General features: G+C 51.5%; 29 non-coding genes across 29 annotated transcripts; all 29 read right to left on the bottom strand.

Moving 5' to 3' along the window:
• Positions 1–1,190: 1,190 nt before the first annotated feature.
• Positions 1,191–1,262, bottom strand: Trnat-agu. The gene has a single exon. It is a non-coding gene; the product is annotated as a tRNA-Thr (tRNA).
• Positions 1,263–2,639: 1,377 nt separating this feature from the next.
• Trnak-cuu lies at positions 2,640–2,712 on the bottom strand. The gene has a single exon. It is a non-coding gene; the product is annotated as a tRNA-Lys (tRNA).
• A 452-nt stretch (positions 2,713–3,164) lies between these two features.
• Trnar-ucg lies at positions 3,165–3,237 on the bottom strand. Its single transcript has one exon. It is a non-coding gene; the product is annotated as a tRNA-Arg (tRNA).
• Positions 3,238–3,731: 494 nt separating this feature from the next.
• Trnat-agu lies at positions 3,732–3,803 on the bottom strand. Its single transcript has one exon. It is a non-coding gene; the product is annotated as a tRNA-Thr (tRNA).
• A 338-nt stretch (positions 3,804–4,141) lies between these two features.
• On the bottom strand, positions 4,142–4,214 carry Trnak-cuu. Its single transcript has one exon. It is a non-coding gene; the product is annotated as a tRNA-Lys (tRNA).
• Positions 4,215–4,666: 452 nt separating this feature from the next.
• Trnar-ucg lies at positions 4,667–4,739 on the bottom strand. Its single transcript has one exon. It is a non-coding gene; the product is annotated as a tRNA-Arg (tRNA).
• Positions 4,740–5,251: 512 nt separating this feature from the next.
• Trnat-agu lies at positions 5,252–5,323 on the bottom strand. The gene has a single exon. It is a non-coding gene; the product is annotated as a tRNA-Thr (tRNA).
• A 338-nt stretch (positions 5,324–5,661) lies between these two features.
• On the bottom strand, positions 5,662–5,734 carry Trnak-cuu. The gene has a single exon. It is a non-coding gene; the product is annotated as a tRNA-Lys (tRNA).
• Positions 5,735–6,186: 452 nt separating this feature from the next.
• On the bottom strand, positions 6,187–6,259 carry Trnar-ucg. Its single transcript has one exon. It is a non-coding gene; the product is annotated as a tRNA-Arg (tRNA).
• Positions 6,260–6,768: 509 nt separating this feature from the next.
• Trnat-agu lies at positions 6,769–6,840 on the bottom strand. The gene has a single exon. It is a non-coding gene; the product is annotated as a tRNA-Thr (tRNA).
• Positions 6,841–7,178: 338 nt separating this feature from the next.
• On the bottom strand, positions 7,179–7,251 carry Trnan-guu. The gene has a single exon. It is a non-coding gene; the product is annotated as a tRNA-Asn (tRNA).
• Positions 7,252–7,703: 452 nt separating this feature from the next.
• On the bottom strand, positions 7,704–7,776 carry Trnar-ucg. The gene has a single exon. It is a non-coding gene; the product is annotated as a tRNA-Arg (tRNA).
• Positions 7,777–8,276: 500 nt separating this feature from the next.
• Trnat-agu lies at positions 8,277–8,348 on the bottom strand. The gene has a single exon. It is a non-coding gene; the product is annotated as a tRNA-Thr (tRNA).
• A 338-nt stretch (positions 8,349–8,686) lies between these two features.
• Positions 8,687–8,759, bottom strand: Trnak-cuu. Its single transcript has one exon. It is a non-coding gene; the product is annotated as a tRNA-Lys (tRNA).
• A 452-nt stretch (positions 8,760–9,211) lies between these two features.
• On the bottom strand, positions 9,212–9,284 carry Trnar-ucg. The gene has a single exon. It is a non-coding gene; the product is annotated as a tRNA-Arg (tRNA).
• A 512-nt stretch (positions 9,285–9,796) lies between these two features.
• Trnat-agu lies at positions 9,797–9,868 on the bottom strand. The gene has a single exon. It is a non-coding gene; the product is annotated as a tRNA-Thr (tRNA).
• Positions 9,869–10,206: 338 nt separating this feature from the next.
• Positions 10,207–10,279, bottom strand: Trnak-cuu. The gene has a single exon. It is a non-coding gene; the product is annotated as a tRNA-Lys (tRNA).
• A 452-nt stretch (positions 10,280–10,731) lies between these two features.
• Positions 10,732–10,804, bottom strand: Trnar-ucg. The gene has a single exon. It is a non-coding gene; the product is annotated as a tRNA-Arg (tRNA).
• A 515-nt stretch (positions 10,805–11,319) lies between these two features.
• On the bottom strand, positions 11,320–11,391 carry Trnat-agu. The gene has a single exon. It is a non-coding gene; the product is annotated as a tRNA-Thr (tRNA).
• Positions 11,392–11,729: 338 nt separating this feature from the next.
• Trnak-cuu lies at positions 11,730–11,802 on the bottom strand. The gene has a single exon. It is a non-coding gene; the product is annotated as a tRNA-Lys (tRNA).
• Positions 11,803–12,821: 1,019 nt separating this feature from the next.
• Positions 12,822–12,893, bottom strand: Trnat-agu. Its single transcript has one exon. It is a non-coding gene; the product is annotated as a tRNA-Thr (tRNA).
• A 338-nt stretch (positions 12,894–13,231) lies between these two features.
• Positions 13,232–13,304, bottom strand: Trnak-cuu. The gene has a single exon. It is a non-coding gene; the product is annotated as a tRNA-Lys (tRNA).
• Positions 13,305–13,756: 452 nt separating this feature from the next.
• Positions 13,757–13,829, bottom strand: Trnar-ucg. The gene has a single exon. It is a non-coding gene; the product is annotated as a tRNA-Arg (tRNA).
• Positions 13,830–16,032: 2,203 nt separating this feature from the next.
• Positions 16,033–16,104, bottom strand: Trnai-aau. Its single transcript has one exon. It is a non-coding gene; the product is annotated as a tRNA-Ile (tRNA).
• Positions 16,105–16,442: 338 nt separating this feature from the next.
• Positions 16,443–16,515, bottom strand: Trnak-cuu. Its single transcript has one exon. It is a non-coding gene; the product is annotated as a tRNA-Lys (tRNA).
• Positions 16,516–16,967: 452 nt separating this feature from the next.
• Positions 16,968–17,040, bottom strand: Trnar-ucg. Its single transcript has one exon. It is a non-coding gene; the product is annotated as a tRNA-Arg (tRNA).
• Positions 17,041–22,877: 5,837 nt separating this feature from the next.
• On the bottom strand, positions 22,878–22,949 carry Trnat-agu. Its single transcript has one exon. It is a non-coding gene; the product is annotated as a tRNA-Thr (tRNA).
• A 338-nt stretch (positions 22,950–23,287) lies between these two features.
• Trnak-cuu lies at positions 23,288–23,360 on the bottom strand. Its single transcript has one exon. It is a non-coding gene; the product is annotated as a tRNA-Lys (tRNA).
• Positions 23,361–23,812: 452 nt separating this feature from the next.
• Trnar-ucg lies at positions 23,813–23,885 on the bottom strand. The gene has a single exon. It is a non-coding gene; the product is annotated as a tRNA-Arg (tRNA).
• Between the last annotated feature and the right edge of the window lie 1,896 nt (positions 23,886–25,781).

The raw sequence follows: 25,781 nt of genomic DNA, 5'->3' as shown, positions 1-25,781 counted from the left end.
GAAGTCTCCCTCACATCGCTTCTCAGGGCTTCCACAAAGGTCAACGGTAAGACAGTCGCCGGTTGTGGCGCCTGAACGTCATCCCGTGGAGTTTGCACTAAACGTCGCTGGAGGCATTCCGAGCGGACGTGACCTTCTTTCCCGCACCCCGAGCAAGTGCGAGGTTGCCCATCATAGATTATAATCGCTCGACAACCTCCTATGTACAAATAAGAGGGGACGTGCTTGCGCAGTTCTATCTGTATTTGTCTCACCCCATTTAAAACGGGGTACGTGGTAAAACTCGTCCATTTTTCGGCCACATGGGATAGAACTGTACCGTATGGTCGAAAGGCGTCGGTAACAAGTTCAGACGGGACCTCAAACGGAAGTTCGAAGACTCGTATAGTGCGGATCCCCATTCCCGCGTGATCGACTGTAACCGCACCAACATTCCCGTCGGCATGACAGAAACGATACCCGTTCGGTGATCGTTGTAGAAGTCTTTCGCAAGCAGCCTCGTCAACAAGCTTGACATAGACGACGCTTGAAACGAGCGATAAATTGATTCCCACGAGTTCCTGTGGATCGATTTTTACCTCTTCTCTGAAGAAACATTCAATCTCGTGTGCCTTTGGTCGTGTATAGTCGTTCGCAAAACTGAACTTCAAAGTCGTTTTTCTGTACGAGTGTGCCATCTCGTTCTAGACTCACAACACCACACACGCGAAGCTGCTCCGGCGTAAACAAACAGGCGCGCGCACCACAGCGCGGCCGGCAGGCAACACGGTCCGCACTGTGTCACTGCCGAAGGCAGACTGTCCATTAGGCCACACGGTCACTGGCCGCCAAGTATTCCTTACATTCGTGTCATCTCGAAACGCTCATACCGCTGAGGAATTGTGTTTTCGTTCTACACAGCCGCTGCCTCTTGCTGCTTCCCACCCATTCGTTACATTCAAACCCTTACGAGACCGACCAACTAGAGATTGGGAATCAAGACCACACACTTTGTGCATTCGAAATCGAAGGCAGGGCGTCCCTCGCCGCATTTGCTACGATGGCGATTTGCTACTTCTGCAGAAGCGGCGGCAACGACGACAGTCACATCTGAGAGTAATTCTAAATAAAACACCTGTTGCTAATTGTTCGTCGTTCCAGATACTGCTTGCTATACGGCCACGACGCGCAACTGATTTCGAAAATTCGTTTGCCTCCTGTGAGGATCGAACTCACGACCCCTGGTTTACTAGACCAGTGCTCTGCCACTGAGCTAAAGAGGCGCGGACTAGCGGTAGTTTTGCGTACTTCGTGCTTACGCTCGTCTGGATCATCAGGCTTAAGCTGACAACACTTCATATTACCGACTAATACACTCATGGAAATGGAAAAAAGAACACATTGACACCGGTGTGTCAGACCCACCATACTTGCTCCGGACACTGCGAGAGGGCTGTACAAGCAGTGATCACACGCACGGCACAGCGGACACACCAGGAACCGCGGTGTTGGCCGTCGAATGGCGCTAGCTGCGCAGCATTTGTGCACCGCCGCCGTCAGTGTCAGCCAGTTTGCCGTAGCATACGGAGCTCCATCGCAGTCTTTAACACTGGTAGCATGCCGCGACAGCGTGGACGTGAACCGTATGTGCAGTTGACGGACTTTGAGCGAGGGCGTATAGTGGGCATGCGGGAGGCCGGGTGGACGTACCGCCGAATTGCTCAATACGTGGGGCGTGAGGTCTCCACAGTACATCGATGTTGTCGCCAGTGGTCGGCGGAAGATGCACATGCCCGTCGACCTGGGACCGGACCGCAGCGACGCACGGATGCACGCCAAGACCGTAGGATCCTACGCAGTGACGTAGGGGACCGCACCGCCACTTCCCAGAAAATTAGGGACACTGTTGCTCCTGGGGTATCGGCAAGGACCATTCGCAACCGTCTCAATGAAGCTGGTCTACGGTCCCGCACACCGTTAGGCCGTCTTCCGCTCACGCCCCAACATCGTGCAGCCCGCCTCCAGTGGTGTCGCGACAGGCGTGAATGGAGGGACGAATGGAGCATGTTTGGGACTGGATGAAGCGTCGTCTCACGCAGTCTGCACGTCCAGCACGAACGCTGGTCCAACTGAGGCGCCAGGTGGAAATGGCGTGGCAAGCCGTTCCACAGGAATACATCCAACATCTCTACGATCGTCTCCATGGGAGAATAGCAGCCTGCATTGCTGCGAAAGGTGGATATACACTGTACTAGTGCCGACATTGTGCATGCTCTGTTGCCTGTGTCTATGTGCCTGTGGTTCTGTCAGTGTGATCATGTGATGTATCTGACCCCAGGAATGTGTCAATAAAGTTTCCCCTTCCTGGGACAATGAATTCACGGTGTTCTTATTTCAATTTCCAGGAGTGTATTTGCAGCTATGGCGCACCATTACTGCTTGGCTACACATCTCACACGTAACCGATGTGCTCTCCAACCAACACCACTTACATTTCAGAACATGTCTTTGACACATGTCTACGAAATCACCTTCACCTTCAGATACACTTTCCTTGCGACTGATGTACACGTAGGCAAAGTTTTAAGTTGCTATTTCCATTACGTCACATTGATCAGAGAAACGGTAATTTACATCTGCAACGGAACAAAATTACGTTCCGCCCAGCGTGGGGCTCGAACCCACGACCCTGAGATTAAGAGTCTCATGCTCTACCAACTGAGCTAGCCGGGCTGCGTCGGTGACTACGTGTCGGGTCGCACGACACACAGTTCTCGTTTGGGTGGGGTGGTCCCATACAGAATCTCTCCATGCTGCCTAATGTTTTCCTAGCGTCACACACGTCACGTACTTCAGTTTTATTTCATAATCATTTCTGAGGGGTACAGGAATTGCATGAAAACCTGCAGCGCTAGTGGTGTCAAAATTAACACACATATTTGATTTGACTCAGAAGCCGAACGGGTTACTTTCCGACGCTGTCTTAGATGCGCAAATGCCAGCCGAAACTCGCGGTGACGGCACTCAGCCGACCATTTCGCTAGATAACACCGTTCTGGCTGTGTGTGTATCAAGCTCAAGTGCATCTCCAAGCAGGAAATGGACAACAGCAACATTCAGACGATTTCGTACTGCTCAATAGCTACACTGAAACGGTGTGTTTCTTTTGCAGACTTGGAAAAACACGACCGTGACAGGATTCGAACCTGCAATCTTCGGATCCGAAGTCCGACGCCTTATCCATTAGGCCACACGGTCACTGGCCGCCAAGTATTCCTTACATTCGTGTCATCTCGAAACGCTCATACCGCTGAGGAATTGTGTTTTCGTTCTACACAGCCGCTGCCTCTTGCTGCTTCCCACCCATTCGTTACATTCAAGCCTTTACGAGACCGACCAAGTAGAGATTGGGAATCAAGACCACACACTTTGTGCATTCGAAATCGAAGGCAGGGCGTCCCTCGCCGCATTTGCTACGATGGCGATTTGCTACTTCTGCAGAAGCGGCGGCGTCGACGACGACGACGCTCGCGAGAGGCTCTGTGATATTTGAAAAACACATGTAAAAAATATAAATCAGACTGCCGCCTCCCACCCTACGCTGTACCGCTTTGGAAAATGCTTTATCTGCGACATTCGCCTCAATCACATCTGAGAGTAATTCTAAATAAAACACCTGTTGCTAATTGTTCGTCGTTCCAGATACTGCTTGCTATACGGCCACGACGCGCAACTGATTTCGAAAATTCGTTTGCTTCCTGTGAGGATCGAACTCACGACCCCTGGTTTACTAGACCAGTGCTCTGCCACTGAGCTAAAGAGGCGCGGCCTAGCGGTAGTTTTGCGTACTTCGTGCTTACGCTCGTCTGGATCATCAGGCTTAAGCTGACAACACTTCATATTACCGACTAATATTTGCAGCTATGGCGCACCATTACTGCTTGGCTACACATCTCACACGTAACCGATGTGCTCTCCAACCAACACCACTTACATTTCAGAACATGTCTTTGACACATGTCTACGAAATCACCTTCACCTTCAGATACACTTTCCTTGCGACTGATGTACACGTAGGCAAAGTTTTAAGTTGCTATTTCCATTACGTCACATTGATCAGAGAAACGGTAATTTACATCTGCAACGGAACAAAATTACGTTCCGCCCAGCGTGGGGCTCGAACCCACGACCCTGAGATTAAGAGTCTCATGCTCTACCAACTGAGCTAGCCGGGCTGCGTCGGTGACTACGTGTCGGGTCGCACGACACACAGTTCTCGTTTGGGTGGGGTGGTCCCATACAGAATCTCTCCATGCTGCCTAATGTTTTCCTAGCGTCACACACGTCACGTACTTCAGTTTTATTTCATAATCATTTCTGAGGGGTACAGGAATTGCATGAAAACCTGCAGCGCTAGTGGTGTCAAAATTAACACACATATTTGATTTGACTCAGAAGCCGAACGGGTTACTTTCCGACGCTGTCTTAGATGCGCAAATGCCAGCCGAAACTCGCGGTGACGGCTCTCAGCCGACCATTTCGCTAGATAACACCGTTCTGGCTGTGTGTGTATCAAGCTCAAGTGCATCTCCAAGCAGGAAATGGACAACAGCAACATTCAGACGATTTCGTACTGCTCAATAGCTACACTAAAACGGTGTGTTTCTTTTGCAGACTTGGAAAAACACGACCGTGACAGGATTCGAACCTGCAATCTTCGGATCCGAAGTCCGACGCCTTATCCATTAGGCCACACGGTCACTGGCCGCCAAGTATTCCTTACATTCGTGTCATCTCGAAACGCTCATACCGCTGAGGAATTGTGTTTTCGTTCTACACAGCCGCTGCCTCTTGCTGCTTCCCACCCATTCGTTACATTCAAGCCTTTACGAGACCGACCAAGTAGAGATTGGGAATCAAGACCACACACTTTGTGCATTCGAAATCGAAGGCAGGGCGTCCCTCACCGCATTTGCTACGATGGCGATTTGCTACTTCTGCAGAAGCGGCGGCGTCGACGACGACAACGACGACGACGACGACGACGCTCGCGAGAGGCTCTGTGATATTTGAAAAACACATGTAAAAAATATAATTCAGACTGCCGCCTCCCACCCTACGCTGTACCGCTTTGGAAAATGCTTTATCTGCGACATTCGCCTCAATCACATCTGAGAGTAATTCTAAATAAAACACCTGTTGCTAATTGTTCGTCGTTCCAGATACTGCTTGCTATACGGCCACGACGCGCAACTGATTTCGAAAATTCGTTTGCTTCCTGTGAGGATCGAACTCACGACCCCTGGTTTACTAGACCAGTGCTCTGCCACTGAGCTAAAGAGGCGCGGCCTAGCGGTAGTTTTGCGTACTTCGTGCTTACGCTCGTCTGGATCATCAGGCTTAAGCTGACAACACTTCATATTACCGACTAATATTTGCAGCTATGGCGCACCATTACTGCTTGGCTACACATCTCACACGTAACCGATGTGCTCTCCAACCAACACCACTTACATTTCAGAACATGTCTTTGACACATGTCTACGAAATCACCTTCACCTTCAGATACACTTTCCTTGCGACTGATGTACACGTAGGCAAAGTTTTAAGTTGCTATTTCCATTACGTCACATTGATCAGAGAAACGGTAATTTACATCTGCAACGGAACAAAATTACGTTCCGCCCAGCGTGGGGCTCGAACCCACGACCCTGAGATTAAGAGTCTCATGCTCTACCAACTGAGCTAGCCGGGCTGCGTCGGTGACTACGTGTCGGGTCGCACGACACACAGTTCTCGTTTGGGTGGGGTGGTCCCATACAGAATCTCTCCATGCTGCCTAATGTTTTCCTAGCGTCACACACGTCACGTACTTCAGTTTTATTTCATAATCATTTCTGAGGGGTACAGGAATTGCATGAAAACCTGCAGCGCTAGTGGTGTCAAAATTAACACACATATTTGATTTGACTCAGAAGCCGAACGGGTTACTTTCCGACGCTGTCTTAGATGCGCAAATGCCAGCCGAAACTCGCGGTGACGGCTCTCAGCCGACCATTTCGCTAGATAACACCGTTCTGGCTGTGTGTGTATCAAGCTCAAGTGCATCTCCAAGCAGGAAATGGACAACAGCAACATTCAGACGATTTCGTACTGCTCAATAGCTACACTAAAACGGTGTGTTTCTTTTGCAGACTTGGAAAAACACGACCGTGACAGGATTCGAACCTGCAATCTTCGGATCCGAAGTCCGACGCCTTATCCATTAGGCCACACGGTCACTGGCCGCCAAGTATTCCTTACATTCGTGTCATCTCGAAACGCTCATACCGCTGAGGAATTGTGTTTTCGTTCTACACAGCCGCTGCCTCTTGCTGCTTCCCACCCATTCGTTACATTCAAGCCTTTACGAGACCGACCAAGTAGAGATTGGGAATCAAGACCACACACTTTGTGCATTCGAAATCGAAGGCAGGGCGTCCCTCGCCGCATTTGCTACGATGGCGATTTGCTACTTCTGCAGAAGCGGCGGCGTCGACGACGACAACGACGACGACGACGACGCTCGCGAGAGGCTCTGTGATATTTGAAAAACACATGTAAAAAATATAATTCAGACTGCCGCCTCCCACCCTACGCTGTACCGCTTTGGAAAATGCTTTATCTGCGACATTCGCCTCAATCACATCTGAGAGTAATTCTAAATAAAACACCTGTTGCTAATTGTTCGTCGTTCCAGATACTGCTTGCTATACGGCCACGACGCGCAACTGATTTCGAAAATTCGTTTGCTTCCTGTGAGGATCGAACTCACGACCCCTGGTTTACTAGACCAGTGCTCTGCCACTGAGCTAAAGAGGCGCGGCCTAGCGGTAGTTTTGCGTACTTCGTGCTTACGCTCGTCTGGATCATCAGGCTTAAGCTGACAACACTTCATATTACCGACTAATATTTGCAGCTATGGCGCACCATTACTGCTTGGCTACACATCTCACACGTAACCGATGTGCTCTCCAACCAACACCACTTACATTTCAGAACATGTCTTTGACACATGTCTACGAAATCACCTTCACCTTCAGATACACTTTCCTTGCGACTGATGTACACGTAGGCAAAGTTTTAAGTTGCTATTTCCATTACGTCACATTGATCAGAGAAACGGTAATTTACATCTGCAACGGAACAAAATTACGTTCCGCCCAGCGTGGGGCTCGAACCCACGACCCTGAGATTAACAGTCTCATGCTCTACCAACTGAGCTAGCCGGGCTGCGTCGGTGACTACGTGTCGGGTCGCACGACACACAGTTCTCGTTTGGGTGGGGTGGTCCCATACAGAATCTCTCCATGCTGCCTAATGTTTTCCTAGCGTCACACACGTCACGTACTTCAGTTTTATTTCATAATCATTTCTGAGGGGTACAGGAATTGCATGAAAACCTGCAGCGCTAGTGGTGTCAAAATTAACACACATATTTGATTTGACTCAGAAGCCGAACGGGTTACTTTCCGACGCTGTCTTAGATGCGCAAATGCCAGCCGAAACTCGCGGTGACGGCTCTCAGCCGACCATTTCGCTAGATAACACCGTTCTGGCTGTGTGTGTATCAAGCTCAAGTGCATCTCCAAGCAGGAAATGGACAACAGCAACATTCAGACGATTTCGTACTGCTCAATAGCTACACTAAAACGGTGTGTTTCTTTTGCAGACTTGGAAAAACACGACCGTGACAGGATTCGAACCTGCAATCTTCGGATCCGAAGTCCGACGCCTTATCCATTAGGCCACACGGTCACTGGCCGCCAAGTATTCCTTACATTCGTGTCATCTCGAAACGCTCATACCGCTGAGGAATTGTGTTTTCGTTCTACACAGCCGCTGCCTCTTGCTGCTTCCCACCCATTCGTTACATTCAAGCCTTTACGAGACCGACCAAGTAGAGATTGGGAATCAAGACCACACACTTTGTGCATTCGAAATCGAAGGCAGGGCGTCCCTCGCCGCATTTGCTACGATGGCGATTTGCTACTTCTGCAGAATCGGCGGCGTCGACGACGACGACGACGACGCTCGCGAGAGGCTCTGTGATATTTGAAAAACACATGTAAAAAATATAAATCAGACTGCCGCCTCCCACCCTACGCTGTACCGCTTTGGAAAATGCTTTATCTGCGACATTCGCCTCAATCACATCTGAGAGTAATTCTAAATAAAACACCTGTTGCTAATTGTTCGTCGTTCCAGATACTGCTTGCTATACGGCCACGACGCGCAACTGATTTCGAAAATTCGTTTGCCTCCTGTGAGGATCGAACTCACGACCCCTGGTTTACTAGACCAGTGCTCTGCCACTGAGCTAAAGAGGCGCGGCCTAGCGGTAGTTTTACGTACTTCGTGCTTACGCTCGTCTGGATCATCAGGCTTAAGCTGACAACACTTCATATTACCGACTAATATTTGCAGCTATGGCGCACCATTACTGCTTGGCTACACATCTCACACGTAACCGATGTGCTCTCCAACCAACACCACTTACATTTCAGAACATGTCTTTGACACATGTCTACGAAATCACCTTCACCTTCAGATACACTTTCCTTGCGACTGATGTACACGTAGGCAAAGTTTTAAGTTGCTATTTCCATTACGTCACATTGATCAGAGAAACGGTAATTTACATCTGCAACGGAACAAAATTACGTTCCGCCCAGCGTGGGGCTCGAACCCACGACCCTGAGATTAAGAGTCTCATGCTCTACCAACTGAGCTAGCCGGGCTGCGTCGGTGACTACGTGTCGGGTCGCACGACACACAGTTCTCGTTTGGGTGGGGTGGTCCCATACAGAATCTCTCCATGCTGCCTAATGTTTTCCTAGCGTCACACACGTCACGTACTTCAGTTTTATTTCATAATCATTTCTGAGGGGTACAGGAATTGCATGAAAACCTGCAGCGCTAGTGTTGTCAAAATTAACACACATATTTGATTTGACTCAGAAGCCGAACGGGTTACTTTCCGACGCTGTCTTAGATGCGCAAATGCCAGCCGAAACTCGCGGTGACGGCACTCAGCCGACCATTTCGCTAGATAACACCGTTCTGGCTGTGTGTGTATCAAGCTCAAGTGCATCTCCAAGCAGGAAATGGCCAACAGCAACATTCAGACGATTTCGTACTGCTCAATAGCTACACTGAAACGGTGTGTTTCTTTTGCAGACTTGGAAAAACACGACCGTGACAGGATTCGAACCTGCAATCTTCGGATCCGAAGTCCGACGCCTTATCCATTAGGCCACACGGTCACTGGCCGCCAAGTATTCCTTACATTCGTGTCATCTCGAAACGCTCATACCGCTGAGGAATTGTGTTTTCGTTCTACACAGCCGCTGCCTCTTGCTGCTTCCCACCCATTCGTTACATTCAAGCCTTTACGAGACCGACCAAGTAGAGATTGGGAATCAAGACCACACACTTTGTGCATTCGAAATCGAAGGCAGGGCGTCCCTCACCGCATTTGCTACGATGGCGATTTGCTACTTCTGCAGAAGCGGCGGCGTCGACGACGACAACGACGACGACGACGACGACGCTCGCGAGAGGCTCTGTGATATTTGAAAAACACATGTAAAAAATATAATTCAGACTGCCGCCTCCCACCCTACGCTGTACCGCTTTGGAAAATGCTTTATCTGCGACATTCGCCTCAATCACATCTGAGAGTAATTCTAAATAAAACACCTGTTGCTAATTGTTCGTCGTTCCAGATACTGCTTGCTATACGGCCACGACGCGCAACTGATTTCGAAAATTCGTTTGCTTCCTGTGAGGATCGAACTCACGACCCCTGGTTTACTAGACCAGTGCTCTGCCACTGAGCTAAAGAGGCGCGGCCTAGCGGTAGTTTTGCGTACTTCGTGCTTACGCTCGTCTGGATCATCAGGCTTAAGCTGACAACACTTCATATTACCGACTAATATTTGCAGCTATGGCGCACCAATACTGCTTGGCTACACATCTCACACGTAACCGATGTGCTCTCCAACCAACACCACTTACATTTCAGAACATGTCTTTGACACATGTCTACGAAATCACCTTCACCTTCAGATACACTTTCCTTGCGACTGATGTACACGTAGGCAAAGTTTTAAGTTGCTATTTCCATTACGTCACATTGATCAGAGAAACGGTAATTTACATCTGCAATGGAACAAAATTACGTTCCGCCCAGCGTGAGGCTCGAACCCACGACCCTGAGATTAAGAGTCTCATGCTCTACCAACTGAGCTAGCCGGGCTGCGTCGGTGACTACGTGTCGGGTCGCACGACACACAGTTCTCGTTTGGGTGGGGTGGTCCCATACAGAATCTCTCCATGCTGCCTAATGTTTTCCTAGCGTCACACACGTCACGTACTTCAGTTTTATTTCATAATCATTTCTGAGGGGTACAGGAATTGCATGAAAACCTGCAGCGCTAGTGTTGTCAAAATTAACACACATATTTGATTTGACTCAGAAGCCGAACGGGTTACTTTCCGACGCTGTCTTAGATGCGCAAATGCCAGCCGAAACTCGCGGTGACGGCACTCAGCCGACCATTTCGCTAGATAACACCGTTCTGGCTGTGTGTGTATCAAGCTCAAGTGCATCTCCAAGCAGGAAATGGCCAACAGCAACATTCAGACGATTTCGTACTGCTCAATAGCTACACTGAAACGGTGTGTTTCTTTTGCAGACTTGGAAAAACACGACCGTGACAGGATTCGAACCTGCAATCTTCGGATCCGAAGTCCGACGCCTTATCCATTAGGCCACACGGTCACTGGCCGCCAAGTATTCCTTACATTCGTGTCATCTCGAAACGCTCATACCGCTGAGGAATTGTGTTTTCGTTCTACACAGCCGCTGCCTCTTGCTGCTTCCCACCCATTCGTTACATTCAAGCCTTTACGAGACCGACCAAGTAGAGATTGGGAATCAAGACCACACACTTTGTGCATTCGAAATCGAAGGCAGGGCGTCCCTCACCGCATTTGCTACGATGGCGATTTGCTACTTCTGCAGAAGCGGCGGCGTCGACGACGACAACGACGACGACGACGACGACGACGCTCGCGAGAGGCTCTGTGATATTTGAAAAACACATGTAAAAAATGTAATTCAGACTGCCGCCTCCCACCCTACGCTGTACCGCTTTGGAAAATGCTTTATCTGCGACATTCGCCTCAATCACATCTGAGAGTAATTCTAAATAAAACACCTGTTGCTAATTGTTCGTCGTTCCAGATACTGCTTGCTATACGGCCACGACGCGCAACTGATTTCGAAAATTCGTTTGCTTCCTGTGAGGATCGAACTCACGACCCCTGGTTTACTAGACCAGTGCTCTGCCACTGAGCTAAAGAGGCGCGGCCTAGCGGTAGTTTTGCGTACTTCGTGCTTACGCTCGTCTGGATCATCAGGCTTAAGCTGACAACACTTCATATTACCGACTAATATTTGCAGCTATGGCGCACCAATACTGCTTGGCTACACATCTCACACGTAACCGATGTGCTCTCCAACCAACACCACTTACATTTCAGAACATGTCTTTGACACATGTCTACGAAATCACCTTCACCTTCAGATACACTTTCCTTGCGACTGATGTACACGTAGGCAAAGTTTTAAGTTGCTATTTCCATTACGTCACATTGATCAGAGAAACGGTAATTTACATCTGCAATGGAACAAAATTACGTTCCGCCCAGCGTGAGGCTCGAACCCACGACCCTGAGATTAAGAGTCTCATGCTCTACCAACTGAGCTAGCCGGGCTGCGTCGGTGACTACGTGTCGGGTCGCACGACACACAGTTCTCGTTTGGGTGGGGTGGTCCCATACAGAATCTCTCCATGCTGCCTAATGTTTTCCTAGCGTCACACACGTCACGTACTTCAGTTTTATTTCATAATCATTTCTGAGGGGTACAGGAATTGCATGAAAACCTGCAGCGCTAGTGGTGTCAAAATTAACACACATATTTGATTTGACTCAGAAGCCGAACGGGTTACTTTCCGACGCTGTCTTAGATGCGCAAATGCCAGCCGAAACTCGCGGTGACGGCTCTCAGCCGACCATTTCGCTAGATAACACCGTTCTGGCTGTGTGTGTATCAAGCTCAAGTGCATCTCCAAGCAGGAAATGGACAACAGCAACATTCAGACGATTTCGTACTGCTCAATAGCTACACTAAAACGGTGTGTTTCTTTTGCAGACTTGGAAAAACACGACCGTGACAGGATTCGAACCTGCAATCTTCGGATCCGAAGGCCGACGCCTTATCCATTAGCCCACACGGTCACTGGCCGCCAAGTATTCCTTACATTCGTGTCATCTCGAAACGCTCATACCGCTGAGGAATTGTGTTTTCGTTCTACACAGCCGCTGCCTCTTGCTGCTTCCCACCCATTCGTTACATTCAAGCCTTTACGAGACCGACCAAGTAGAGATTGGGAATCAAGACCACACACTTTGTGCATTCGAAATCGAAGGCAGGGCGTCCCTCGCCGCATTTGCTACGATGGCGATTTGCTACTTCTGCAGAAGCGGCGGCGTCGACGACGACGACGCTCGCGAGAGGCTCTGTGATATTTGAAAAACACATGTAAAAAATATAAATCAGACTGCCGCCTCCCACCCTACGCTGTACCGCTTTGGAAAATGCTTTATCTGCGACATTCGCCTCAATCACATCTGAGAGTAATTCTAAATAAAACACCTGTTGCTAATTGTTCGTCGTTCCAGATACTGCTTGCTATACGGCCACGACGCGCAACTGATTTCGAAAATTCGTTTGCCTCCTGTGAGGATCGAACTCACGACCCCTGGTTTACTAGACCAGTGCTCTGCCACTGAGCTAAAGAGGCGCGGCCTAGCGGTAGTTTTGCGTACTTCGTGCTTACGCTCGTCTGGATCATCAGGGTTAAGCTGACAACACTTCATATTACCGACTAATATTTGCAGCTATGGCGCACCATTACTGCTTGGCTACACATCTCACACGTAACCGATGTGCTCTCCAACCAACACCACTTACATTTCAGAACATGTCTTTGACACATGTCTACGAAATCACCTTCACCTTCAGATACACTTTCCTTGCGACTGATGTACACGTAGGCAAAGTTTTAAGTTGCTATTTCCATTACGTCACATTGATCAGAGAAACGGTAATTTACATCTGCAACGGAACAAAATTACGTTCCGCCCAGCGTGGGGCTCGAACCCACGACCCTGAGATTAAGAGTCTCATGCTCTACCGACTGAGCTAGCCGGGCTGCGTCGGTGACTACGTGTCGGGTCGCACGACACACAGTTCACGTTTGGGTGGGGTGGTCCCATACAGAATCTCTCCATGCTGCCTAATGTTTTCCTAGCGTCACACACGTCACGTACTTCAGTTTTATTTCATAATCATTTCTGAGGGGTACAGGAATTGCATGAAAACCTGCAGCGCTAGTGGTGTCAAAATTAACACACATATTTGATTTGACTCAGAAGCCGAACGGGTTACTTTCCGACGCTGTCTTAGATGCGCAAATGCCAGCCGAAACTCGCGGTGACGGCACTCAGCCGACCATTTCGCTAGATAACACCGTTCTGGCTGTGTGTGTATCAAGCTCAAGTGCATCTCCAAGCAGGAAATGGACAACAGCAACATTCAGACGATTTCGTACTGCTCAATAGCTACACTAAAACGGTGTGTTTCTTTTGCAGACTTGGAAAAACACGACCGTGACAGGATTCGAACCTGCAATCTTCGGATCCGAAGTCCGACGCCTTATCCATTAGGCCACACGGTCACTGGCCGCCAAGTATTCCTTACATTCGTGTCATCTCGAAACGCTCATACCGCTGAGGAATTGTGTTTTCGTTCTACACAGCCGCTGCCTCTTGCTGCTTCCCACCCATTCGTTACATTCAAGCCTTTACGAGACCGACCAAGTAGAGATTGGGAATCAAGACCACACACTTTGTGCATTCGAAATCGAAGGCAGGGCGTCCCTCGCCGCATTTGCTACGATGGCGATTTGCTACTTCTGCAGAAGCGGCGGCGTCGACGACGACGACGACGCTCGCGAGAGGATCTGTGATATTTGAAAAACACATGTAAAAAATATAATTCAGACTGCCGCCTCCCACCCTACGCTGTACCGCTTTTTTTTTTTTTTTTTTTTTCCTTTATTGAATTTCAATTCCCCCCGAAGGGGGCGGGCTGGCAGCAGCTTAGGACGCCGCTCTGCAGCCTACAGGTTTTCTGACAAAGAGCAGGAGAATAAATAATAATAAAAAACAGGCGATAAAATCGGGGACTCATTGAGTAACAAGGTGAAAAGAAAATGGGGAAATGAAAACAAACAACAGAGGGATGATGAAGCGAATAAAAATACATACGGAGCAGACAGGGGAAACAATAGACAATTAAAAAAAACACGGCGACAGTCTGGATTCTGTTCGCAAAGTATATAAAACGCACACCCAGCGACAGCATGGTTTCTGTTCGCAACACAACACTGAATAGGCACTAGAACACAGCACGAAAAAGTCGGCAAAGGTGACACCACAGTCGAGAGCAGGTGGGGGGAAACTGAACAGGAGATGGGAAAACAAAAAGGGGGGGAAAGGAGAGTAAAAGCGAAGGGGGGGGGGAACCGGGAAAGGAGCTGATGGAGGATGAGGACCCATAAGAGGGGTGGGGGGCAGACGCGACAGGGAGGGGGGTAGGCAGAGGAGGGGAAGACAAAAGGACTGGGGGGGAGAAGGGAGGTAGGGAGAGGTGTAGTGGGGAGGAAACAGGACGGAAGGGGGGGGAAGAGGGAGCCCAGGGAAAGGACAGAGGAAAGGAGGGGGAGGGAGGATCAGAGTTGATAGGAAGGATAAATGGAGGGAGAGAGGGCATCATCCGGGAGGGGGAGTTGACGGAATCCACCTTGGGAAAGGAGATGGAGGGTGTAGAGATGGAGGGTAGGGGGGACACAACGGTGAAGACGGGGCAGGGGGCGAGGATGGGAGAGGAGAGGAGCAACCAGGGGGTGAGGGGGTTCAAGACGGCGGGAGGTGTAGAGGATGCGGATATGTTCGAGGAAGAGGAGCAGATGGGGGAAAGGAATGAGATCATAGAGGAGCCGCGTGGGGGACGGGAGGCGGATACGGAAGGCGAGGCGGAGTGCATGACGCTCAGGGATCTGGAGGGACTGATAGAATTTAGGGGGGGCAGATATCCAGGCAGGACTGGCATAACAGAGGATGGGACGCATTAAGGATTTGTAGGTGTGGAGGATGGTAGAGGGGTGCAACCCCCATGTCCGGCCAGAGAGGAGTTTGAGGAGGCGGAGGCGGTTGTGGGCTTTGGATTGGATGGATCGGAGATGAGGGATCCAGGTGAGGTGACGGTCAATGGTGAGGCCAAGGTAGGTGAGGGTGGGGGTGAGACGGACAGGACGTGCGCAGACAGTAAGGGAGAAATCCAGGAGCCGGAAGGAGCGAGTGGTACGACCTACGATGATTGCCTGGGTCTTGGAAGGATTGAGTTTCAGGAGCCATTGGTTACACCATGCAGCAAAAAGGTCAAGGTGATTTTGGAGAAGGCGTTGGGACCGTTGGAGGGTAGGAGCGAGGGCGAGGAATGCGGTGTCATCAGCATATTGCAAGAGGTGCAGTGGAGGGGGGGGTTGGGGCATATCTGCTGTGTACAGGAGATAGAGGAGAGGGGAGAGGACAGAGCCCTGGGGCACCCCGGCAGAGGGGTAGAAGGTGCGGGAATTGGCATGATGGATGGTAACGTAGGAGGGGCGGCGGGAGAGGAAGGAGGCCACCAGACGGATGTAGTTGATAGGAAGGGCGTAGGTTTGGAGCTGTACCGCTTTGGAAAATGCTTTATCTGCGACATTCGCCTCAATCACATCTGAGAGTAATTCTAAATAAAACACCTGTTGTTAATTGTTCGTCGTTCCAGATACTGCTTGCTATACGGCCACGACGCGCAACTGATTTCGAAAATTCGTTTGCCTCCTGTGAGGATCGAACTCACGACCCCTGGTTTATTAGACCAGTGCTCTGCCACTGAGCTAAAGAGGCGCGGCCTAGCGGTAGTTTTGCGTACTTCGTGCTTACGCTCGTCTGGATCATCAGGCTTAAGCTGACAACACTTCATATTACTGACTAATATTTGCAGCTATGGCGCACCATTACTGCTTGGCTACACATCTCACACGTAACCGATGTGCTCTCCAACCAACACCACTTACATTTCAGAACATGTCTTTGACACATGTCTACGAAATCACCTTCAGCTTCAGATACACTTTCCTTGCGACTGATGGAGACGTAGGCAAAGTTTTAAGTTGCTATTTCCATTACGTCACATTGATCAGAAAAACGGTAATTTACATCTGCAGCGGAACAAAACTACGTTCCGCCCAGCGTGGGGCTCGAACCCACGACCCTGAGATTAAGAGTCTCATGCTCTACCGACTGAGCTAGCCGGGCTGCGTCGGTGACTACGTGTCGGGTCGCACGACACACAGTTCTCGTTTCGGTGGGGTGGTCCCATACAGAATCTCTCTATGCTGCCTAATGTTTTCCTAGCGTCACACACGTCACGTACTTCAGTTTTATTTCATAATCATTTCTGAGAGGTACAGGAATTGCATGAAAACCTGCAGCGCTAGTGATGTCAAAATTAACACACATATTTGATTTGACTCAGAAGCCGAACGGATTACTTTCCGACGCTGTCTTAGATGCGCAAATGCCAGCCGAAACTCGCGGTGACGGCACTCAGCCGACCATTTCGCTAGATAACACCGTTCTGGCTGTGTGTGTATCAAGCTCAAGTGCATCTCCAAGCAGGAAATGGACAACAGCAACATTCAGACGATTTCGTACTGCTCAATAGCTACACTAAAACGGTGTGTTTCTTTTGCAGACTTGGAAAAACACGACCGTGACAGGATTCGAACCTGCAATCTTCGGATCCGAAGTCCGACGCCTTATCCATTAGGCCACACGGTCAATGGCCGCCAAGTATTCCTTACATTCGTGTCATCTCGAAACGCTCATACCGCTGAGGAATTGTGTTTTCGTTCTACACAGCCGCTGCCTCTTGCTGCTTCCCACCCATTCGTTACATTCAAGCCTTTACGAGACCGACCAAGTAGAGATTGGGAATCAAGACCACACACTTTGTGCATTCGAAATCGAAGGCAGGGCGTCCCTCGCCGCATTTGCTACGATGGCGATTTGCTACTTCTGCAGAAGCGGCGGCGTCGACGACGACGGCGACGACGACGACGACGACGCTCGCGAGAGGATCTGTGATATTTGAAAAACACATGTAAAAAATATAATTCAGACTGCCGCCTCCCACCCTACTCTGTACCGCTTTTTTTTTTTTTTTTTTTTTTTCTTTATTGATATTCAATTCACCCCGAAGGGGGCGGGCTGGCAGCAGCTTAGGACGCCGCTCTGCAGCCTACAGGTTTTCTGACAAAGAGCAGGAAAATAATAATAAAAAAACAGGCGGTAAAATCGGGGACTCATTGAGTAACAAGGTGAAAAGAAAATGGGGAAATGAAAACAAACAACAGAGGGATGATGAAGCGAATAAAAATACATACGGAGCAGACAGGGGAAACAATAGACAATTAAAAAAAACATGGCGACAGTCTGGATTCTGTTCGCAAAGTATATAAAACGCACACCCAGCGACAGCATGGTTTCTGTTCGCAACACAACACTGAATAGTCACGAGAACACAGCACGAAAAAGTCGGCAAAGGTGACACCACAGTCGAGAGCAGGTGGGGGGAAACTGAACAGGAGATGGGAAAACAAAAAGGGGGGGGAAAGGAGAGTAAAAGCGAAGGGGGGGGGGAACCGGGAAAGGAGCTGATGGAGGATGAGGACCCATAAGAGGGGTGGGGGGCAGACGCGACAGGGAGGGGGGGGTAGGCAGAGGAGGGGAATACAAAAGTACTGGGGGGGAGAAGGGAGGTAGGGAGAGGTGTAGTGGGGAGGAAACAGGACGGAAGGGGGGGGAAGAGGGAGCCCAGGGAAAGGACAGAGGAAAAGAGGGGGAGGGAGGATCAGAGTTGATAGGAAGGATAAATGGAGGGAGAGAGGGCATCATCCGGGAGGGGGAGTTGACGGAAGCCACCTTGGGAAAGGAGATGGAGGGTGTAGAGATGGAGGGTAGGGGGGACACAACGGTGAATACGGGGCAGGGGGCGAGGATGGGAGAGGAGAGGAGCAACCAGGGGGTGAGGGGGTTCAAGACGGCGGGAGGTGTAGAGGATGCGGATATGTTCGAGGAAGAGGAGCAGATGGGGGAAAGGAATGAGATCATAGAGGAGCCGCGTGGGGGACGGGAGGCGGATACGGAAGGCGAGGCGGAGTGCATGACGCTCAAGGATCTGGAGGGACTGATAGAATTTGGGGGGGGCAGATATCCAGGCAGGACTGGCATAACAGAGGATGGGACGGATTAAGGATTTGTAGGTGTGGAGGATGGTAGAGGGGTGCAACCCCCATGTCCGGCCAGAGAGGAGTTTGAGGAGGCGGAGGCGGTTGTGGGCTTTGGATTGGATGGATCGGAGATGAGGGATCCAGGTGAGGTGACGGTCAATGGTGAGGCCAAGGTAGGTGAGGGTGGGGGTGAGACGGACAGGACGTGCGCAGACAGTAAGGGAGAAATCCAGGAGCCGGAAGGAGCGAGTGGTACGACCTACGATGATTGCCTGGGTCTTGGAAGGATTGAGTTTCAGGAGCCATTGGTTACACCATGCAGCAAAAAGGTCAAGGTGATTCTGGAGAAGGCGTTGGGACCGTTGGAGGGTAGGAGCGAGGGTGAGGAATGCGGTGTCATCAGCATATTGCAAGAGGTGCACTGGAGGGGGGGGTTGGGGCATATCTGCTGTGTACAGGAGGTAGAGGAGAGGGGAGAGGACAGAGCCCTGGGGCACACCGGCAGAGGGGTAGAAGGTGCGGGAATTGGCATGATGGATGGTAACGTAGGAGGGGCGGCGGGAGAGGAAGGAGGCCACCAGACGGATGTAGTTGATAGGAAGGGCGTAGGTTTGGAGTTTAAACAGGAGACCGGGATGCCAGACACGGTCGTAGGCCTTTTCAAGGTCAAGTGAGACAAAAATGGCGGAGCGACGGGAGTTAAGCTGGAGGGAGAGGAGATGAGTGAGGCGGAGGAGTTGGTCATCAGCAGAGAAGGAAGGTCGAAAGCCACATTGGGTGTTTGGGAGGAGGTGGTTTTGGTGGAGGTGGAGATGGATGCGCCGGGAAAGGATGGATTCCAAGAGCTTGCTGAACACCGACGTGAGACAGGTAGGACGATAGGAAGAGGCATCAGATGGAGGCTTATTGGGTTTGGAGAACATCAGGATACGGGAGGTTTTCCACAGGTCGGGATAGAAGCCAGTGGCAAGGATGACATTGTAGAGGGCGGCAAGGAGGGAAAGGAAGGAGGGAGGGCAGTGTTTGAGGTGGCGGTAGGTAACGCAGTCGTGGCCGGGAGCAGTGTTGCGTTTAGTGCGGAGTGTGAGGCTGATGTCCTGTGTAGTGATGGGAGTGTTAAGTGCAGATGGTGGGGTGTGGCCCAAGTACTGGAAGCTAGGAGCAAGGGGAGGAACAGAGGTATTCGTACGGTCCATGACATCAGGGAAGAGGGAATAATCAAAGTGGGGATCATCTGGGATGGAAAAAACATCAGAGAGGTGGGAGGCAAAGTGGTTGGCCTTACTGAGGTTGTCAGGAAAGGGACGGTCATTAAGGAGGAGAGGGTACTGGGGGGTGGGGCGGTTCCCAGTAAGGCGGTGGAAAGCAGACCAATACTTGGAAGAGTTGATGGGGAGCGTGGTGTTGAGGTGGGTACATGTCTGGCGCCAGGCTCGGCGTTTCTTCGCAACAAGCAGGTTGCGGATGTGTCGCTGTAATTGCCGGTGGCGGGTAAGTGTATCCCGGTCACGAGTGCGGAGAAAAGAGCGGTAGAGGCGGCGGGACTCCCGAAGGAGAAGGACGGCCTGTGGAGGCAGGGCGGGGCGGTGAGGGTGGACGGCTTTGGTGGGGATATGGGTGGCGACGGCGTCAGACAAGGTCTGGTGCAGGAAGGCAGCAGTGCGAGAGATGTCATCAGGAGACTGGAGGGTAAGGTCGTGGCTGTCAACCTGGGTGTGAATGGAATCCCGGTAGGCATCCCAGTTGGCACGGGAGTAATCATGGACAAGTTTAGGAGGGACGTCAGGGCGAGGAGCGTGGCGGGGATGGCGACCGTTAGAGATAGTGAGGAGGACAGGAGCATGGTCACTGCCAATGAGGTCAAGGACATCCGCGGTGATGCGCCCAAGGAGGTTGGGAGAGGCAAGGACTACATCAGGAGTGGTGTTGGATTCGGGCCGGGTGTGCTGGGGCAGGGGAACCAGGTCTCCCTGGAGAGTGGTGAGAAACTGATGCCACCGCCGGAGGTCGGCAGGATCGCGGCTGTGGATATTGAGGTCGGCGGCAATCACGTAGGTGGAGAAGGTGCGGTCAATGTGGGCCAGGAAATCATACGGGATGGGGGTGCGAGGGCGGACATAAATGGTGGCACAGGTGATGGTAAGGGCGGGGAAGAAGAGGCTGAGGGTGAGATGCTCGGCAGGATTGTTAAGGAGAGGTTGGGGCCGGACAGGGAGGTGCTTGAGGTGGCCTATAGCAACTCCGCCACGTGCCAGAGGGTACGGGTTATCGGTACGATGTAGGGTGTAAGGGGCAGTGGAGACGGAGATACGGGGCTGAAGGAAGGTTTCATTGAGGACGAAGGCATCCACGCGGTGCTGACGTAGGGTGTGGAGGAAGAGGAGTTTGTGGGTGGGCAGGGAGCGAATGTTGTGGTACAGGATACGGTACGGTTGTTGTACCATGGGAGTGGAGAGTTAGACGAGGGTGGTGAGGGGGGTGAAGGTGAAGTGGGCCTGGTTGTGGGAGTAAGTGGCATAGGTGGTAAGATGGAAGATGGAACGGGCAGCGAGGGCGATTTGGGAAAGAGTGTGGGAGCGCTGGAAGGGGTGGATGTTTTGGAGCACAATGGTGGTGAAACGGATGATGTCCTCAGCAGTAGGGGGAGGGCGGAGCGAGTTGTTGGGGTGGATGGGGTCATCAACAGGACGGACAGGGACGGTGAGCTCAGGGGTTATTGGTCGAGGTTTCGCTTTACACTTCGAGGAGTAGGTAGGATGTGGTTCATTACAAGTGTTGCAGGAGGGGGGAGAGGTGAGGTTGGGGCAATGCTTGAGGAAGTGGGAGGCTTTGCAGTGGGGACAAGTAGGGGGGTTCTTGCAGGCAGAGGTAACGTGGTCATTGTAGGTGAGACAGCGTTGGCAGCGGTAGGATTGGACAGGGGAACGGGAGGGGTCCACCTTATGGCGCTGATTGTAGATGAGGGCTCCCTCGGTGAGGAGGCGGTCAATGGAGGAGGAGGATTCAGTGAATATCCGCATGAGAAAAGTCGGCCCGGCATCATTGAAGATGCGACGGGCCGAGCGGATTTCGATGTCGGGCCGGGAGTTGAGTTCCGCCAACACCTCAGCCTCCGTGATCACGGGGCTAAGCTTCGTGATCACAGCAGTGAAGGTCGGCGGACGTCGGGGAGGTTGAGGCTGACGGGGAGAGGACGGGGTGTGGTAGGGGGTGAGGGTTGCACGTTGGCCAAATTGGATACGAGGGATGCGGGAGAGGAGGTCGGTGTGGAAGGAAGCATTGGGGGATTTTATGAGGACCGAGTCCTTGTGAGGAATCAGTTGGGAGATGGGAGCATTGGGGCAGTATTTCCGGATGGCGAGAGTGAGGGAGCGGGCATCAAGGAATTGAGGGTCAGGATTGGAGAGGACAAAGGTGTGGGTGGCAGGCGTGGCGGGGGTGGGGGTCGGGGCCGCGTCCATGGGAGTGGGTGGGTCACGGGGATTGGGGGTTTTTTTGGAGGAGACTTCGGGGGAAGGGTCAGCATTCGGGCGCTTGGAAGGTTTCGTGGACACCACTGGGTGGGGAGGGGGCAGGGGGACGGGTTGCAGGGGGAGATGGCGGGGGGCAGGACCACCCTGAGCAGCGGAAGAAGCAGACGGTGGGGGCGTGGGTGTCACTGAGACTGTGGAACGTCGAGCAGAGATCCGTGCTGGCTTGGAGCCTGTCGGAGGCGGTGCGGGGAGCGGTGGAAAGTCAGTAGCTGTCGATGGGGCGACAGTGATAGGGGAAGAGGAGTTGGGGGTGGGTACCACCGAAAGTGGCGCAGGGGTGGGGTGGACAGGGAGAGAAGGAAGGACGGGAAGTGGGGTGGAGGATGAGCTCCATGTGATGGTGGTTGGAGCAGCGGAGGGAGAGGTGAAAATGATAGTGGTAGTGGTGGTGGGTTGGGACATGGTGGCGGCGCGCGAGAAGGGCGGCGGCGGCGGCGACCAGACGGCGGCGGCGGCGACCAGACGGCGGCGGCGGCGGCAGGCGGCGGCGGCGGCAGGCGGCGAGCACCGGCAGGCGGCGACCAAACGGCGGCGGCGGTGAGGACCGGCAGGCGGCAACCAAACGACGGCGGCGGCGGCGGCGAGCACCGGCAGGCGGCGACCAGGCGGCGGCGGCGAGCAGTACTGACGACGAGCCCCTGAGAGTAGCCCAGGCAGTGAAACTCTTCGACGAAGAAGTGAGGGAATCCAACACTCGAATGTCTGTACCGCTTTTGAAAATGCTTTATCTGCGACATTCGCCTCAATCACATCTGAGAGTAATTCTAAATAAAACACCTGTTGCTAATTGTTCGTCGTTCCAAATACTGATTGCTATACGGCCACGACGCGCAACTGATTTCGAAAATTCGTTTGCCTCCTGTGAGGATCGAACTCACGACCCCTGGTTTACTAGACCAGTGCTCTGCCAGTGATCTAAAGAGGCGCGGCCTAGCGGTAGTTTTGCGTACTTCGTGCTTACGCTCGTCTCGATCATCAGGCTTAAGCTGACAACACTTCATATTACTGACTAATATTTGCAGCTATGGCGCACCATTACTGCTTGGCTACACATCTCACACGTAACCGATGTGCTCTCCAACCAACACCACTTACATTTCAGAACATGTCTTTGACACATGTCTACGAAATCACCTTCACCTTCAGATACAGTTTCCTTGCGACTGATGGAGACGTAGGCAAAGTTTTAAGTTGCTATTTCCATTACGTCACATTGATCAGAAAAACGGTAATTTACATCTGCAGCGGAACAAAACTACGTTCCGCCCAGCGTGGGGCTCGAACCCACGACCCTGAGATTAAGAGTCTCATGCTCTACCGACCGAGCTAGCCGGGCTGCGTCAGTGACTACGTGTCGGGTCGCACGATACACAGTTCTCGTTTCGGTGGGGTGGTCCCATACAGAATCTCTCTATGCTGCCTAATGTTTTCCTAGCGTCACACACGTCACGTACTTCAGTTTTATTTCATAATCATTTCTGAGAGGTACAGGAATTGCATGAAAACCTGCAGCGCTAGTGGTGTCAAAATTAACACACATATTTGATTTGACTCAGAAGCCGAACGGGTTACTTTCCGACGCTGTCTTAGATGCGCAAATGCCAGCCGAAACTCGCGGTGACGGCACTCAGCCGACCATTTCGCTAGATAACACCGTTCTGGCTGTGTGTGTATCAAGCTCAAGTGCATCTCCAAGCAGGAAATGGACAACAGCAACATTCAGACGATTTCGTACTGCTCAATAGCTACACTAAAACGGTGTGTTTCTTTTGCAGACTTGGAAAAACACGACCGTGACAGGATTCGAACCTGCAATCTTCGGATCCGAAGTCCGACGCCTTATCCATTAGGCCACACGGTCACTGGCCGCCAAGTATTCCTTACATTCGTGTCATCTCGAAACGCTCATACCGCTGAGGAATTGTGTTTTCGTTCTACACAGCCGCTGCCTCTTGCTGCTTCCCACCCATTCGTTACATTCAAGCCTTTACGAGACCGACCAAGTAGAGATTGGGAATCAAGACCACACACTTTGTGCATTCGAAATCGAAGGCAGGGCGTCCCTCGCCGCATTTGCTACGATGGCGATTTGCTACTTCTGCAGAAGCGGCGGCGTCGACGACGACGGCGACGACGACGACGACGACGCTCGCGAGAGGATCTGTGATATTTGAAAAACACATGTAAAAAATATAATTCAGACTGCCGCCTCCCACCCTACTCTGTACCGCCTTTTTTTTTTTTTTCATTTATTGAATTTCAATTCCCCCCGAAGGGGGGCGGGCTGGCAGCAGCTTAGTACGCCGCTCTTCAGCCGACAGATTTTGTGACAAAGAGCAAGAGAACAAATAAGAAAAACAACAGGTGATAAAATCGGAGACTTAGAGAGTAACAAGGCGAAAAGAAATCGTGGAACTTAAAACAACGACACAGGGATGATGACGCTAATAAAAATACATACGAAGTAGACATGGAAAACAATAGACAATTAAAAAACACGGCGACAGTCTGGATTCTGTTCGCAAAGGAAATAAAATTCACACCGAGCGACAGCATGGTTTCTGTTCGCAACACGAGAAAGACAAACAACACTGAATAGTCACTGGAACACTGCACTAAAAAGTTGGCAAATGTGACACCACAGTCGAGAGCAGGTGGGGGGAAACTGGACAGAAGATGGGAAAACGAAAAAGGGGGGGAATGGAGAGTAAAAGCGAAGGGGGGAGCCGGGAAAGGAGCTGAAGGAGGATGAGGACCCAGAAGAGGGGTGGGGGCAGACGCGACAGGGAGTGGGGTAGGCAGAGGAGGGGAATACAAAAGGACTGGGGGGGGAGAAGGGAGGTAGGGAGAGGTTTAGTGGGGGTCTGTACCGCTTTTTTTTTTTTTTTTTTTTCTTTATTGTTATTTTCAAACCCGTACAAACAGGCAGGCTGTCAGCAGCATGGTACGCCGCTCTTCAGCCGTAGAGGAGATAAAGATAGAACAGAAAGAATACACAAATGTGACATAACGGTGGGTAATAAAACAGTAGACACATAAAGACAAACACGGAGCCGTTCACACTTGACGAAAATTCACTACAAACTGTTGTCACGACGCACTAACACTGAAGATGGCGATGGCACAGGTGAACGAGGGAGTATGACGGGAACACTGAACACGAAACACGACGGCACTCACGAGACACTGATGGCGACGATCTCCGGCGCGCGAATGTCCACTCAGCGTGTACGAGTCCGGGGACCTGCCAAGAGAGGAGGTGGAGGAGGAGGAAGGGGAAATGGGAGAGGGGAGAGCAGAGATGCCATGGGCAAAGGAGAGAGGGGGAGGGAGGTAGGGGGAGTGAAGCCCGGAGGAGAGGGTAGGAGGGAGGGGGGAAAGGAAAGAGAAGGGAAGGGAAAAGGGGGGGAGGGAGGGTGCCTGAAGGAAAGGACACAGGAGGGGGGGGAGGATCAAAGTTGATAGGAGGGGTAGATGCAGGGGAGGAGGACATCATCAGGGAGGGGGAGCTGGCGGAAACCACCTTGGGAGAGGGTAAGGAGGGTGGAGAGATGGAGACCAGGTGGGACGTGGGAGTACAGGCGCGGCAGCGGGCGGGGGTGGGAGAGGATCGGGGAGACGAGCGGGTGAGGAGGATCGAGTTTACGGGAGGTGTATAGGATTCGTATCCTTTCGAGGAAGAGGAGGAGGTGGGGGAAGGGGATAAGGTCATACAGGATCCGCGTGGGGGAAGGGAGACGGATGCGATAGGCAAGGC

Source organism: Schistocerca piceifrons, chromosome 7, assembly GCF_021461385.2.
Source record: "Schistocerca piceifrons isolate TAMUIC-IGC-003096 chromosome 7, iqSchPice1.1, whole genome shotgun sequence".
In the NCBI taxonomy this organism is placed as follows: Eukaryota; Metazoa; Arthropoda; class Insecta; order Orthoptera; family Acrididae; genus Schistocerca; species Schistocerca piceifrons.
This window is presented reverse-complemented; position numbering and strand designations above follow the sequence as displayed.